The following is a 17,812-nucleotide window of genomic DNA, read 5'->3' on the forward strand; positions in this document are numbered from 1 at the left end:
AATCTGCCTTTATCTGCCTAACCTGTTAATATATACAGGGTGATTCACTACCAGTGCAACAAACTTGCAGGAGGTGTAGGGGGCACAAAGACGAATCGGAATCACATAGCATTGCAGGGTCCGAAATGCCTTCGTCATGCGGTAGAGGCCGTTGAACGGAAGGTCGCGTGAACAGCAATCCCACTGGAAGTCAGCATTTGCGAACCGGTTCCGGAGTCAGTAGGATGGACGGGTATTCCATCCTACGGGTATTCCAAACGTTGAACTGGCCGATATGCACCTCGCGTATGGAGCTGCAGACTGTAACGGGTGCGCCGCTCTGCGCTTGTACCAGGAATGTTCCTGCACAGGCGTGCTTCTCATCATACGATTTTTGCATGTGTGCACAGAAGGTTACGTGAGACTGGTTGTTTCACGAGAGGTACCATGAATCGAGAGCGAACAACGAGGACGCCAGACAATGTGAGGAGAATGTCCTACGTCTTGCAGAAGGCAATCCGAGTATGAGTACTCGAGCGATAGGCCAACGATTGGGTATTTCCCAATCCACTGTATGGAGGATACTGTCAACAAACCAAATGAGTTCATACCATCTGCAACGCGTCCAATCATTGGAGCCTGCGGATTATCCACTCTGGAGGACTTTTGCTACTTGGTTTCTTCAACAGAAACGGTTCGCAAATGCTGACTTCCAGCGGGATCGTTGTTCACGCGACCTCCCGTTCAATGTCCTCTACCACATGACGAAGGCATTTCGGACCCTGCAATGCTATGTGATTCCGATTCGTCTTTGTGCCCCCTACACCTCCTGCAAGTTTGTCGCACTGGTAGTGAATCACTCTGTATATATGTATCCCATGCATTTTTCTTCTCTGCCACATGTCTAATTAGTTCATCTGACATCCATTCAGGCCTAAATCTTGAACAATATTTCCTAGTTGATATGAAAAGCGTAGTAGCTTCCAAGACTGATTCTTTGAATGCTTCCCATTTTGAATTTGCTGTTGGTAACATCATCAGTTGGTCCCACCGTATAGAATTTAAATAGTCTCAGACCACCGTAGTCACCTTTATAAAAGCAAAAACTCTTCCCTTTACCCCTGATGGTAGTTGCCTCTTTGAGTAAATCCCACTTCAATGCGTGATCACTGCCATCTAGTGGTTCCTTTATCTGCAGATTCTTAATGCATGAAGAATCACTACTGATAATCAGACCAACAGTATTACTCTCTCTAGTTGCCTCCTGAACATGCTGCTGTAGAAAACAATCATCCAATAAATCCACAAAAACTTTGCTAGTGTGTGAGTGACCAACCCATAAATTCCAGTTAATCTCTGGAAAATTAAAATCCCTCATAATAAGACACTCTGATTTACTGGCCCAATGTATTTCTATGTACAGTTGTTTATTATAATCATCAGAGTCATTAGGCCTGTAACACACTCCTACTGTCGATTTTGCTTTCCCAGTGCTTATGTCACATCAAACTGACTTGACACTGCACTGTCCAGCCATATCGACTGGCTGTACTTCCTTGGATTTTGTGTGTTTCTTAACCAATAGCATAACCCCTCCTCCCTTCCTATATACATTGTACTCCCCAAATTCCACTTCTACATTCCTTATATCTGTGTGACACCAAGTCTCTGTTATCTCAACAACATCTGCCTTGGAAGGTTTGACCAACACCTCAAATTCGTATAATCCAAGAAAGGAGAATACTACCAAATCAAGAAAGTGTTGATATTCAGTATCAGCATAGTTATTACTATGCTGATACCGAACATATTCTAAAACTTAAAGTAATAATATTATGAATGTTTCTTTTCTTTATTTTTTAATTTGTTTTTGTATATAACGAATAAAATATTAATATTACTGATTGACTGATTTTAATTTACAGTTAAGCATTGTATTAGTAATGACCTGCAGAAAATCTAATACAAATTTTCTTAATAAGTAATTATTATTTTATACGCTGATAAGCCAAAACATTATGACAACCTACCTAATATGATGTTGGTCCTTCACGTGCAGCCAAAACAGCTCATACCTGACAAGGCATGGACACTACAAGATTTCTAAATGTGCCTTGTGGTATCTGGTACCAACAGGTAACCAGCAGATCCTTTAACTCCTGTAAGGTCCGTGGTTGAGACGCCGCAGATCGGATTTGCTGTTCCAACACAAACCACAGATGCTCGATGGGATTGATGTCTGGGGAATTTGGAGACCAGGGCAATACCTGAAAGTCTTCATGTTCCACAAACCAGTCTCGAACAATCCAGGCGGTGTGGCATGGTGCATTATCCTGCTAAAAGACAGCACCAGAGGGGAAGACCATTGCCATGAAAGGGTGTACCTAATGAGCAATGATATTTAGGTAGGTGGTAGACGTCACAGTGCCCAGCACATGGATGACTAAATCCAGGGTATCCCAGCAGAACGTCACCCAAAGAATGACACCACCGGCTTGTTTTCGTCCCACACGGTGCATCCAGACACCATCACTTCAGATAAACGATGCACACGTACCCGGCTGTCCACATGGTGCAACAGGAAATGTGAGTCATTGGACTAGACAACCTTCTTCCAATCACTCAAGGTCCCGTTTCGATGCTCGTGTCCCCGTTGTAGGCACTGTTGCTGGTGGACCGTGGTTAGCATGGGCACTCTGAGCGGCCTGCAGCTACGCAGCCCCATTTTCAGCAGGGTTCGATGTACTGTGTGTTGTGACACATTACTGCCATCACCAGCATTCCAATTACCAGCTAGTTGTGCCACAGTCACCCTTCTTTTGCCACGCACCATACAGGAGAGCCTTTGCTCACCTCGAGCATCGATGAGCCACGGTCGTCCAACACCTTGTCAGCAGTTCGTGGGTTCCCCCTCCTCGGACCACTTTCGGTAGGTACTAACCGTGGCTGATAGTGAACACCCCACCAGCCGTGCCGTTTCAGATATGCTCTGACCAAGTCGTCTGGCCATTACAATTTGGCCTTTGTCAAACTTGCTTAAGTCCGCTGCCTTTTCCACCTGAAGAACAAGAGTAACATTGATTAACGGAGATCAGTATCAGGCGTTTTTTATACAGTGTCCCGGCCGACGCACTTGCTGCAGTTCACCTGCAGTTGCTTCGATTTGCATAACGACTCGCTGGTCATAATGTTTTGGCTGATCAATGTGTGTGTGTGTGTGTGTGTGTGTGTGTGTGTGTGTGTGTGTGTGTGTGTGTGTGTGTGTGTGTGTGTGTGTGTGTGTGTGTGTGTGTGCGCGCGCGCCTTTGTTTTTTTGCGGGTACAAACATTGTATGTCAGGTTTGTGTGAAGTTCCAGTTGCTGTGGTGTGAAGCAGGTTGAGTGCGAATCTGATACAGTGGACCCGCACAGGACTCTACCCTAGGATACATCCCAGAATTTTTTTCCCCACATGCATTTAAAACACCTTGTGAGTCTGTGTCTATATCACTAATTGATGGGACTAGACATGAGGTCAACAGAATGAACAATAAAAGATATACCATACACTATTCACATACTGACCTCTTTGTTCACTGTTACTGACTGAAATAATTTTTTTTTTTTTTTTTTCACCCATACAGCCATTTTAATGCTCTAGATGAAGACTGGTATGATGAAAAGCAGGAATGATGTGATTTAATTATATTATGAGTAAGATTACTTTCTAATTTAATTTTTAAAAAAATTATAAGTGTGCATTTCTATAATTACATATTTTTATTAGCAGGCAAACTTGAAACGTTCTTAGTGGCTATACGAAAACAGAAAATGATTTTACCATGTAAGACAATGTATCATTTCCAAAAATAACATTTGGCAACATTGGGCTTCCTGTACATTTAAGGAAAATGAGACCATTTGGTTCTTTTACTAAATGTCCTTCTATGAACAACTATAAGTCAAATCTAGGCAATGACCCCCTCACACACTTATTCCATAAATTTATTTAAACTACCCACCTCCACAACACCAGATGGAAGTTTGTTCCAACAATCACTCCCTGGCTGAAAGGAAATTTTCACGCATCTATCCTACAATCATCCTTTTTCAATTTAAATTTATGTCCCTTTACATGTATGTGTGTGCCTGTGCCATCTGAGCAACAGTTAGGATACCATTCACATTTCATTTACTCAATCCATTTAAAGGCTTTAAACACTTCAATCAGGTCTCTTTGTAAGTGACTAGTTTCCAGACATTGCAATTTGTAGAATGTTATTTGTTATTTGGTTTTTAGGAGCATTAGCAACTAAGGCCATATTGCTCTGAGATATGCGGTGGTCATTCCCTGACCTTTCCGCATCCTCCGTATTTGGTGGTGACGGGCTCGAACACCGGTCTAATCAAGAAGCATGTGCTACGCACTGCTGCTCCTTCCCACCTGGCTACGGAGGCGCCCCCAATTTGTAGAACTGAAGTCTTTTATGGTAAGAGTAACCTTTTGCATTCTTGCCTAATTTTGTTGTAATTCTCTACATCCATTCCAACAGATCCACAAGTTTCCTAAAATAAGGCTTCCAGACTTGTATGCAGTACTCATTCTGTCATTCACCACTAGACACGGTAGTGAATGACAAAAATCAAGGTATAATGCTACAACAAGACCTAGAAAAATTAGCCAGATGGGATGAAAAGTGGCAACTGAGGTTTAACATTGAAAAATGCAAAGTACAGCATATAGAAAGGAGTAGTGTACACTAATGCTAAGAGTACGGTAAATAAATTTGAGGAATTTGAAGTGTCATTTAAGTCATCAAATGTGGACATTGTAAGGGCATCAGAAACATGATGCCAGTGAGATATAGGGGAGGCAGAAAATGAAAAACATGATTGTGGGGTTATGTTCTTTGTTAAGGAGCACACAGACTCATAGAAGTACATAACTATTCAGTTAATAGTACAAAAAGTATACATACATATCACAAGAATTTGATTTTCACTTAAACCGTATGCAGTTACATTTATTTGGATAAAATCTGCAATTTTCATCTGTTTATATAATGAAATGTGATATTTTGCAGCATAAATCTACTTTTTTTTTATAAACATCATATTGTTGGCTGCTGAATTAGGTTGCTATTTGATATAATATAAATCTATAGGGAATTTTTTTGGTGATGCATGAGAAATTTTTGGCCCTGGATTTAATTCAATTTATTTTTTTATTCATTTAAATCCATCTGTAATGGTCACAGTGCACAACTTCTGCTTCACCCATAATTTAATTTTCATTGTTCCATTCAAAACATTGTTGAACCCATTGCTGTATGTTTTCGTGTTCTAATCTTTAGGAACTTTCAATTTGATTGAAATCAGTTAAATAAACTACGTTCTTTATTATCCTCTTGTTAGTCGTTATGTTCTCTATTGTAGTTGCTCCTCTTGTAGTTGCTATGTTTATTATCCTCTTGCATGATTTTCATCAGGATTGCCAACCTTGGGCCAAAGTTTTCTCCAAGATTTAGTAAACATTGAACTTAGAATTTCTTTCCACACTAGTACTATATTGTAAGCATATCACTGATGTTGATGACTTTTAATGTTTCTTATAAGACCTACATTCACGTCTTTTGCTTTTTTTTTCAAAATTTAACTCAAACTTTTACCTATTGTTTCTTTAGGCATTTCAAAATCCCCCTTGATCCACAGGCTGGATCAAGGATGCTGCTTGGTAGTAAAAAAGATGGCCTTTATGACCCTATTTAAGTTTCTCACAATTGGAATGTGAAGAAGTGTTATCTATAAAGAGAATAGCCTTTTTCAAAAAAATTTATTTTCTTCATCAGCTGATGAAGGTGGCCACTGCTGCCGAAAGCTCCTGTTTTAGTGGTTTTAGTAATTTTAAATATCTTTTTAGTGCTTTTAAATTTTATCACATTTTATTCTTGTTATATACCATGTTATTTCATTTTAATTTTATTTTAATATACAGTTTATACAGTCAGTATGCATATTTTTGTTTAATAAAGGCATTTTATCGATTTGAGTCAGTGTTTTAGTAGCATCATAGATGAACCATTTTCAAAACCCTAGAGTGCTTAAGGTCTTTGCTCCATTGTTCGAGTCATTCTGTGATTTTTTTGTGCCAAGTGTGAAAAGATATCACTCCAGAAAAAGTCTGTATTCAAAGTATTGTTGATGCTAGACAATACTCCAAGGCAACATGTATTAATGGAAAATATGAATCACAATATTTAAGTGAAGTTTTTACCTTCTAATACCAATACTATATATCAGCAAATGGGTCAGGGAATGACTATTTCGTTTCAAACCTATTATCAAAGGACACCCAACTTTTCAAGAATTTTGGGGAACTTCAACACTTATCACATAATCAGAAACACTGGAAAGGCTCTGAATGAAGCAAAAAATGAAATCTTAATCCATGGTGCTATGAGCCACAGAGCACTCTGAACACTTTGACAACTGATCTCCATCTTCTCCTATCATGAGCTAGCTCACTTCAGTTATGTCTTTCCACTTCTTTCTTTCTCTCTCTCTCCCCATACATTGTCTTTCACCCAATCTTCACATCATAGTGGAGATCTTATGTCTTCAGCCATTTGGGGCTCCTCTTAATAACTGGATCATGTGCCTTCCTTCCTCTACACATGCTACATGTCTAGCCCATCTTATTTTTCTCCTAATTATCTCTAAAATGTTTTCTTGTCCATATTTTTCTTTCAACTCTTTCTTTCACAGTTTTTTCATTGTCCTGTCTCTTCATCCTTCCTGAGTCGAAAAATTTTCTGCAAAATCTTATTTTCTCAAATTTGTACTTACTTCCCAAGTGCCTTCAGGCACACTGGAAGAAGCTATTACAGCTATACTAAGATGAGTAAGGATCTAAACTTGTAACAGCTTAGGCTGTCAGTGAACTACTGGCATATTCAGAGAAACTTGCCAATGAAGGCCTGCAGCAGGTGAAAGAGCAGAAAGCTACTAATGAAGATTTCTAAACTGTTGAAGTGACTCTTCCTCTCAAAACATTAACAAAAATAGTAAGCTATACAGAAAGTTAAATGCTTACAAATAAGAAGCTAATTCTTAAGATGATAAATGCTCACAAAAGAGTAAGCTCAATGCTGATGGCATTTTCCTTTTGATCTACAATCAACCATCTTCAGCCAGAAGATGGTTGACTGTAGGAACAAATTTCCATCTGGTGTTGTCAAAGTGGATAGTTTGAATAAAATTAAGGGCCAGGCAAATTATTAGAGAGGATGGACTGTTGATGATGTGGAAAATTTATTTTTGGGTCTGTTTTCTTGCATCATTTGACACTACTAGTACTAATACTAAAAAGTCTTGAGCAAGACTTTATAACAATTAGAAGCTGCCATGGCACTTTTGCAAAAGTATGATCCTAACCTTGGGCAGTTACACAGGACAGCATGTCAAGCCTAATAATTACTCACAAACTCACTCCACTCTTTATCACACAGATATTCAACATCCATTATATGCTTATCGTTTGAACTAATATCTCTACCTCTTTCTTCCAAACCAACTTATCTTCCTCATTTATCCCTTCTGTTCTACAGAACAACCTTCCTTATTACAATCTACAGAAACTCAAACCCAATGTCAACAACTATCCAATGTCTGTTCAGCCTTCGACCCCATTCAGTGTACTAAGTAGCCAGCTTCTTTGAACTTTTTAATCCAAACAAAAAAAAAAAAAAAGTCATTCAATGCATATCCAACTTTGCTGCTTACTACAAAAAAATATACAAGCAAGCAAAGACCTCAGCTGTCTACACCTCACTGGACAGTTTCTTCAAGCTGTTTCATAAACTGCGAACAAAAGTCCTGAAAGCTAAAGATGACAAGGCACAAAAAATAAATAACCATTTTAATTTGTTCAGTACAGGTGCAGAACTGTATTTCTGAACATCAACTTTTGTATTATATACTAACTATTGTATATCTTTTATAGTGCTAATCATGAAAAGTATTAGACTGTATGTGTACGAACTGAAGTTTGAGAAGACAGAAAGTACTTATTAACACTGGATTTGGACTTTCAGAAAATACACCAAAAGGAAGGTCGTTCCAAAGAACAGAAGCAGAAGGTATAAATAAAGAAGAGAAAGTTACTTTGCTGAGTTCAGAGTTAAACAGCAAATGGATGTTGGCTGGTTGGTGATCATGTTGGAATTCTGAATTAACATCAATAATTTCACCTCTTTGAAAGGGATGAAATTAGATGTTAACTGAGAAGAATGGAATACTTATAAAAAGACTTATAGAAGACTCAGGGAAATACTTATAAAAGGACATGTAACAGAAAACTAATTTAATTCAATCAAATTAATTAATTAACCCAACCACCCTCTTTAGGATAGTCTAGTGAATTGATAAAGATTTTGGAAGCATCACCCTAGCTGTGGGGGCAATATTCCAGGATAGGATATATTTGAGATTTGTACAGAGTCAGTAGATCTTTAAAAGAAAGGTAACATAAGCAAAGGATAAAAAAAATTTTTGATGCAGAAGTAATATTTCTGATATACTTATGCCAAGGACGGTTAAAATTCAAGGTTATCCACAGTAAAAATATATGATCTTGTCTAGAAGTTGAAGGTTAACATGGAAAAAAAGAATTTTTTTTGATATAAATAAGACATGACTGAGTTTTAGGGTGACTGGAGGGTTTCTCAAGCAAGAAGATATGGAATTTAGTGTAATTTAATCAGCAAAACTATGAAGATTTCCAGTCAGTGGAAGGTAATCAATATGGAGGAAAAGTCAGGAAGAAAAAAGAACCATAGGAAATGCCAGAATTAATTCAGGTTAATTGCAGTGGGATAATAACTGGAAGAGAGGAATTTATTACCTTTTTTAAGAACTGACTTGATATGGAGTCATTGGTTAAAAAAGTAATGCAGTCATACAGCTATTGCAGCATGGATTTGAGATTTTACAAGACCAATCTGATTAGCTACTATGAGGTAGTCACAAAACAGCTGGATGCAAAAAAAATAATTCTGACATCATACAGGTTTCGGTAAAGCTTTTGACACTGTTTCACATGAATGAATGGTGTACAAATTGGAGCAGATGGCATTGGGGGAAAGTTGCTGCTGCTGCTATGGATAAAGGGATGGCTAACTAACAGAAGACAGAAATTGTTCATTAATGGCTACTGCTTTTCATGGGCCAACATTATAAGTGGAGTCCTCAGGGTTCTGTGCTCAGCCTCTCACTGTTTTAAATATTTATAAAAGATACTTATGTAGGCATGTCCAGTTTAATATCTAAGTCTGCAGATATTATAAAAGGTAGGCAGGGTGATTAATGACAGTGATCAGAGTATGCTACTCCAACAAGGCGTGGAGAAATTAAACAGAAGAGCTGAAAAATGGCAATTGAGGTTTAATATTGATAAATGCAAGGTGTTGAATTTCTGTAGCAACAACAATCCAAGAATATCATACCATTTGTGTGATACCAACTCAAACAAACTCAAAGTAGTGGAGAATGAAAAAGATCTAGGCTTAAACAAACAATCTGACATGAAGTTCTCTGAGCAGGTCAAACCATCTGTGGAGAGCTTAAGGGGGTTCTGTCAATGGCATACAGGAATTTTTCCAGAAAGAACAAAGAGGTGATTATCCCACTGTATCAGGCACTGGTCAGGATGCATCTTGAGTACTGCCTACAGGTTTGGAAGCCTCAATTTTGGAAGAACATAGATCTGTTAGAATGGGTGTAAAGAATAGCAGCAAGACTAGTCAGGGATGCAAAAAAGGGTACTCTTTCAGGAAAGACTTGAATTCTGTAAACTGCAACTACTGAAAGCTTGAACCAATCAAGTCTCCTTGATCTTCAAAGAGATGTAACTGGTCTCCTAGGAAGTCTGGTTTCCTAGGATCAAGGAAATCTTATTGAAGGGTTTAATGCCTTAAATGGGTTCAGTAAACTAAATCTGATAGCATCCTTACTCTTTCTCAGACAACACAAGTGGGAACATAAATTTAAATTGCAAAACAGATAACTGCCAGATGGATGTGAAAAATTTACTCTCTGCCAGAGAATGATTGAAACAACGGTGGAATAAAACAGTGTAGAAAGGTAAAAAATGGGAATTAACTCTAGAGCACAAGTTTTAAAAACAAGTGGAGAAATGCCATCAAAACCATCATCAGAATTCATCTAATGGCCATCAGCCATTAGATGAATTCTGTAATTCCATCTGCCAGAAGGCTAAAAGGAGACATAGAATGGAATTTTTTGATATTATAGAAGAAAATTTCTCAAGGTAACTGGTGCAAGAATTAGAAGGAAAGTAAGATGTTAATAAGTGTCTTATCATTAGATGAAAATGCAAGAGAACCATCAGGAGGTAACAGAGATGAAGTATGAGTGGAAAAAGTTACAGCCAATAGTTTTGGTAAGAGAGCAAAAGGTTCAACTACCATGCAAACAAGAAAACAAGTTTCCTACTCTTAACTTGTAACTGAGTAGATACATTCAACTACAATATGCTATGTTCTCATATTTAACACCTTAGCACATTTATTGGAAAACCAAAGTTTATATAAAGGACAACAGCTTATGGTGAATGAAGAATTTTATGCCTACAAAAAAAATTTACTGGCTGATATGAACAAATAGGATAAAGGATCAGAAGATTAACAGTAGTCCAACCAAGAAAAGAGGAACAGAAATGATGACCACAGGAGAGAGAGGGAGGGAGGGGGAGAGATAAACCCATTAGAGAAGACCATCACCCAGTTGTAGTCTAGGTATCTAGAAAACAACTAACATTAAATGTTTACTTGGAAGGTTTGATGGCGAGCAGAGGTAAAAATAGTTGAGTGTATGGTAAGGATTGTCTGGTATCGCGATAGATAAATAGACAATTTGCATGGATCATTAGTAATATCAAAGCCTCAGCATTTCTACTAGTTCGTTCCATGTGCGACTAGGAATCTGAAATAGCTCATGATGTAAGCAATAAAATTACCAAGGAAGATTACTACACTGTTAGGAAAATTACATTGGAGAAAATAGAGTTTCAAAAAACAAGAATGCCAGAAAGTTCTGAGGGTTTGTAAAGTTGGGTCAATGATGAAAGCAAAAATGAATTTCACAGAATAGGATAAAGAAATTGTAAGTCTGAGGAGATTTCAGATTAGTAAGGTGAATAGGTCTGCTCTGACAAGGAATATCAGAAAAGACATATGTACAAGTACCATCTTTAAAACAAAAGGAATCATGGAGTGAATAATTAAGGCAAATGAAATAAGTGGCAGTTGAAGTAACCGATAATAGAGTCTGTCAAAAATATTAAGCGTGGTTTGGAAGATTTTAGGTGGAAATGGACAGCACTAAGATTGAAACCAAGTCCATGTATATTTGTGATATGAATATTTGTAAAAGAATAAGAGAAGTTTACCTCAATATGATACGTAGAACACTTCCGTATGATACTCTCCAGAAATTAAAACAAAAACAATAAAAAAATAAAAATAAATAAAAAATCTTACATTACAGTAAGAAATAATTAACAATAATTAAAAATCAAATGAACACAATTAAAAATCAATTTAACATAATTAAAAAATTTATTTAACGAAAAAAATGCAAAACGATTTTCCTTCCTAAAGCTGACAATGCTTTTCGACAGTATGTCATGATCACAGAAATGAAAATTACCGAATAGGAGTGAGCGTGGAACTTAAATATTAAATACAGATTATTTGTCTTCACGCATATGCGTAAAAGACCACGAGTTGAAGATAGTTCCATGCTCACCCCTATTCGGTAATTTTCATTCCTGTGATTGCAACATACGGTCGAAAAGCACTGTCAAGCTTCAGGAAGGAAAATCGTTTTGCATTTTTTTCATTAAATTAATTTTTTTACTTAATTTTTAATTGAATTAAATTGATTTTTAATTGTGTTCATTTGATTTTTAATTATTGTTAATTAATTCTTAATGTAATGTAAGATTTTTGATTATTTTTTTAAATTCTTTTCGTTTTAATTTCTGGAGAGTATCATACGGAAGTGTTCTACATATCATATTGAGGTAAACTTCTCTTATTCTTTTACAAATATTGATATCAATGTAGAACGTATTGACAATTATAGCTCTGGTTCATACTATCAAATTATGATATGAATGAATAAGTTATTGCGAGGTTTAGATCTTAATTTTATGTGATTTAAATGCATTCTACTAATGATTTTTTTTGTTTGTTAATGAAAGCATTAAATATGTGCACTGATTTATTCATTTAAGATTTTCTAAGAATTTTATGTGATATCTAAGTACTGTACATAACCAGTTTAATAATTATTTTTATGTTATGGTGAAAACAACCCAGATAATTGGGTTATAGGATATTTGGTTCTTGGAAAAGAACCAAATCTTAATTTATAACACTATGGAAAATTGGCTTTGTTATAACAATTCTCATCAGACACAATGTAGGAATGTACTATGTCAGATAACCAAGGACTGCCTGTATTTATCATACTCCTGTGGAGGTATACCACATCTCATAGCAGTACTCTTTTGAACCACTTGTTTATATTGAGTCACTGTGATTCTTTAATATGAGACATGCACTGGGCTAACGGTGGACACTGCTTACTTGTGAATATTTTATTTAAACAAAATTAATACAGATGTGTAATAAAGAAATAAAAGATTGTTTGAGTGCTTCTGAATGTGGTAAGTAGGAAGGCATTTTATAGATCTGGTTCCTTTTAATGGTAATGCCTTGGGAATAAATAATTCTTTATTTTTTGCCTTCAATTTGCCATCTAAGCTTCATCCCTTACTCTTAATAGTTAAAGCCATGACACAACTAAAATTCACTTAATCAGATAATTCTGGCATCATCTTTTACAAGTATAATGACAACCCAAATCAGAATGCCATGTGCAAAGTATTAGTAGCAGCAAATGATGCAAAGAAGCAGACTTATAAAGCATCAGCCAAAAAATAAAAATAAATAATAATAAATAAATAAAAATAATAAAAATACCCACCTTATCTGTCCAGCCCCTCTAATAACACAGGTGAACAAGTATTTTTCATCAGGAAGGAAGGGGAAAAAAAAAAAAAGTGGATTAGATCTTTGGAAGCGGATTCCAAATCTTTTTGGTTTTCCTTTAAGCACGTCTAGTTTTTGTGATGACACTGATTACATGAGCATGGCAAGAGTGACTATATCACTCACATACCTATTCAGCCAACCTACATGAATATAATTATTATTTATTTATTATTATTGTTTATACATTCATATTTATGTAATTGTTTGAATATATCCATATCCTTGTTATTTCATAATTTAATTATCTGATTATATTATTTGATCCAGTGAATATCTAATTCATCGTCATGTCTCAAATATCTAAAAATTACACCAACAAATTCCACTGTGTGTGTAGCTCTTTCTGAACTAAACACAATGGCATACAATCATGATAAATATTTGAAAAATTTGCTAGTTATATGTGGCTGTCCTCTAAGTGACCAGAATAAGTCATGGGTACCACATGTTATTTGTACTGCTTGTTTTAATGGATTACACGAGTGGTTGAACAAAAGGAAAAAAGTTGATGCTTTTGCCATACCCATGATATGGAGGGAACCAAAGGGCCATGATGGTGACTGTTACTTCTGTAACGTGAATGCAAGAATATCTGAACCTGGATCCAGCAATGAGACCAATCACAAAGACACTATGCCAATTTTGGCATGTCCATAGCTTGGACTAGAGTCTTTAGACGTCAAAATAGAATTCAATGAAGGTACAATTTGCAAAGATCTTCAGAACTTCAACCAATCCTGAGTAGATACAAAATGAAGAGACATCAGAGCCAGACAGATGTTTACCCAAGATGAGGTGAATAACCTCATTCTCCAAAGATAAAATAAAACTTTTCACCACAAGACTAAAGCAGAAATACTTGGTTAAGCATGTCAAAGTGTCTCACTATCAAAAGAGAAACCGAGTTTTTGGTGACATTCTTTACAGTAAACAGTCTGCTCCTACTACACTCGTGACATTAATGCAGTTTTTAGGACATTGTCACAAGTACACTTTACATCTGAATGGTGCCTTGTCATCAACCCTTCAACACAAAGTTTGAAAGCATCTTCTCTTGCATAACAGGAATATATAGAGCCATCTAAACACCCCCATTGCCCACTCTGTTCATTCTAAAAGACAGACACTATAACATAAAAGCTCTACTCGAAGCAATTCAATATAGTATTCATCAGTGGAATATCTGTAGTGATTTCAAAGTCACCAGTATATTAATGGCATGCGAAGAGTTTCACAAAACATTGTTGTTTCCTATGACATAGTGCAGAACAGGACATCAGAATTGACTGACACCAAAGAATCATATATGATCCAGGAATGAGTAGAGTGCACTATGTTCCATTAGTGGATTCAATGAAGATTTTCTTTCCATCTCGCCACATCAGCATTAGCAGTGGCAAATTATGCAAGAAAGAAAGCTTATACAGCATTAGCCAAAAAGGGAGCTCACATCTGGTGAGTATGGGCTTGGCACACCCAGAGTCCTGAGCTGGATATCATCATTCTTCTCTTTCTTGGTGATTCCCTTCTACCCTCCTCCCTCCTGTTCTCTCTCAGGGTAACACAGAAATTTTTTTTTTTTTTTGGCTGGTGCAGCATAAGCACCAGGCTTCCTTGCACCATACGGCTAATAATAATAATAATAAAGACCTCCTATTTCACCTATTCATTCTCTCCAACAGTTTAACTAGTTCTTCCTTGAATTTATTTAAGCTATCAACTTTCACAACAACAAATTGAGGTTTGTTCCAGCAATCAACCACCCACTGGCTAAAAGCAAACTTCCACACATCTATTCTGTAACTGCCCTTCCTCAAGTTGAATTTGTGCCCCTCCTCACGTGTGTGGTCTGAGCAAGAGGAAGAAGCCCATCAGTACTGAGCTTGCTGAATCCATTCAAAGCCGTAAACACCTCAATCAGATCACCTCGTAGTCTCCAGATGATGCAATTTGAAGCCTTTCTTGGTAAGAGCAAGCCACTTCTTCACTCAACAATCACATCGCCCTTCTCTGCACTCATTCCAGCAGCTCTTCATCCTTCCTAAAATGCCTCCAGACCTGTATGCAGTACTCACGATGTGGCCTGACCATTGCCTTATACAATGGGATAATCATCTCCTTATACCTGCTAGCAAAATTCCTGTACATCATTGAAAAAACCGCATGAGCTGTCCTGGCAGCCTATCTGAATTACTCAGAGAACTTCATATCTGAGTGCACGATTACCCCGAGGTTACTGCTACCCATATACAGTACTTTGCATTTGTCAATGTTAAACCTTCAACTGCCATTTCTCAGCCCATTTGCTAACTTTTCTAGATCCTGCTGCAGTAGCATACTGATGTGCCTTCATCAACATCATTGATAAATATAGAAAACAACAATGGGCCCAACACTGAACCCTGGAATGTGCACTAACAACACTAGTCCACAAAAAGCAATATCCATTGATTACCACTCTGTCTTCTCCCACTCAACCATCCCTTTATCCATAGCAGCAACTTGCCCATAATGCCACACTGCTCCAATTTGTACAGCAGTCTTTAATGTGCAACAGTATCAAAAGCTTTCCTGAAATCCAAGTACATGATATCAAAATTATTTTTTGCATCCAGTTCCTCTGTGACCACATTGCAGTATCCAATAAAATTGGTCAGAAAAGATTTCCCCTTAACAAACCCATGCTGTGTGTTAAATATAATTGCATCCTTGTCCAGATAATCCTGCATTACTTCTTTTACCAGCGACCCCATTAGTGAAAGAAGTAATGCAGGATCATCTGGACAAGGCAGCAATTAGACATTAAACTTGGCCTAATGAAATTTTGTGAAAGCAATGGTTGAGATGAATTTGAGTGGTTTAATTACTTGAGTGAGAAATTTCCAAAGATCACAGCTGTGAAAGAGAGAATCCTTGTAGGGCAAAGATCAGAGAGCTTATGCAGGATAAAAGCCTTGAAAAATGACTCAATATATTAGATCTAAAAGCAAGGCAAGCTTTCTAATGGCTTATGAAAATTTTTGTGTAAACAGAGTCTCACACACACACACACACACACACACAAAGATGGAGTTCAGAAACTGCTTGATACAAATAAAAAATGGGATGTCATACATCACTAAAACTTAATTTCTTGCATTTGCATTCAAACTTCTTTTCCAAAAACCTTGGCAAACTTGTGTGATGAGTGTGTGTGTGTGGGGGGGGGGGGGTTGAGGACGATTCTATCAAGACATTAAATCAACAGAATATCACAGCCAAGGTTTCTGGAATAAAATGTATGTTGGTGGGCTGCCTGCCGCTGGATGTTGTTCACAATATTTTGAACAAAGTGTACCAAAGGAAATGAAATAACCTGCATATTTTTAAATTGTACATAGCTTTTTAAGAGGATGTGTACTGTATTAAGAGGATGTGTACTGTATTATCTCAACTTTGTGTATGAAGTGTACTGGATTTAAACTGTAAAAGAGATAAAAATGTAATTGTAATCAGTCTTGTGTTTTGTAATAAAACTGTCCTAATTAACCTGTATTGATATAATAAGCAGTCATGTTACAAAAACTACACATGCTAGAAAAAAATCAAGAACACATTTGAAATCAGCATGCAAAACCAGTTTAGAAAAGCATTACATCTTTTTAATGTTGGCCAGTGTAATTTGTCTAATTCTTCTTTAAATTTATTCACTACCCACTTCCACAATACTAAATGGAAGTTTTTCTCCAGCTGAAAGCAAATTTTCACACATCTATCCTGCAGCCATCCTTTTTCAATTTATGTCCTCTTATGCATACTTAAATTGAAAAAAGGTGTTCAGTCATATTGAGAAAGTTTGATATTGTCTACAAGTATAACAAAGAAGTACATACTGAATGTGTAACTGTAAGCATACAGTTGTGTATAATGGAATTTAAAATCAATGTTAATCAACATGGATACATTTATGATATAGAGGAGATCTTTTGCCAAATAACTTTTCTGGCATCAGCCCTCATGAGAATAAACAGAAATTTATTCAAATATATATATAGCTGAAAATTTGTCAATTACATTCCACCGGGGCATAGTCTACATATATATACAGCAGTACTACACAGACTTAAATTATTCTTAAATAAACTAATAAAATTATTATGCTAAAAAAAATACTTACAAAAGTCGCTTTGATCAATCTGAAAATGCCTTCCAAATTTTTATTTATTATTTTTTTTTAATTTCACTTTTGTACAGACTTCTTGTTCTTTTCAAATGTAGGTGTTATTTCTTAAATCATTTCCTTTTTTTAATTTGGAAATTTTTCATCACTGGTGCTACAATAACATAAATAAAGGAAGTAGATCATTTAACATATTTTACTTGTAATAATTCAGCCAAAGGATATTATACTAAATTCTAAAACTAAAATTTTTATTAAGTGATAATAATATACAGAATTTATAATTTATTTTATTCTTTTATGTAGAATTCTGTAATATTACTATTAAAGAAATATATTCTAATTCATAGACATTCTATTCTAATCCATAAACTGGTATAAAAATGGTGAATCATCAAATTGCCTTTCCTGCAACAAGAACTTCCAAAACTTGAACTTTGCAAACTAACAAAATGATAATGACTTCAGTAATAAATTTCTATATTCACTTTCCTTCTCTCCAGACAATTTGTTTATCAATTATGATAAACAAATTCACACCTACTTCTTCCCAAGG

General features: G+C 36.2%; 1 protein-coding gene across 1 annotated transcript in view; it reads right to left on the minus strand.

Annotated features, from left to right (window-relative positions):
• The window catches only part of Tlk (Tousled-like kinase), a 651,915-nt gene extending 638,831 nt beyond the window's left edge, over positions 1-13,084 (minus strand). Inside the window, exon 1 of the mRNA XM_090383577.1 lies at positions 13,030-13,084. The gene's annotated coding sequence lies outside the window, so the exon portion shown is untranslated. The remainder of the gene's footprint in view (positions 1-13,029) is intronic.
• Between the last annotated feature and the right edge of the window lie 4,728 nt (positions 13,085-17,812).

Source organism: Mastigoproctus giganteus, chromosome 10, assembly GCF_048544385.1.
Source record: "Mastigoproctus giganteus isolate SK-2022 chromosome 10, ASM4854438v1, whole genome shotgun sequence".
Classification (NCBI taxonomy): domain Eukaryota; kingdom Metazoa; phylum Arthropoda; class Arachnida; order Uropygi; family Thelyphonidae; genus Mastigoproctus; species Mastigoproctus giganteus.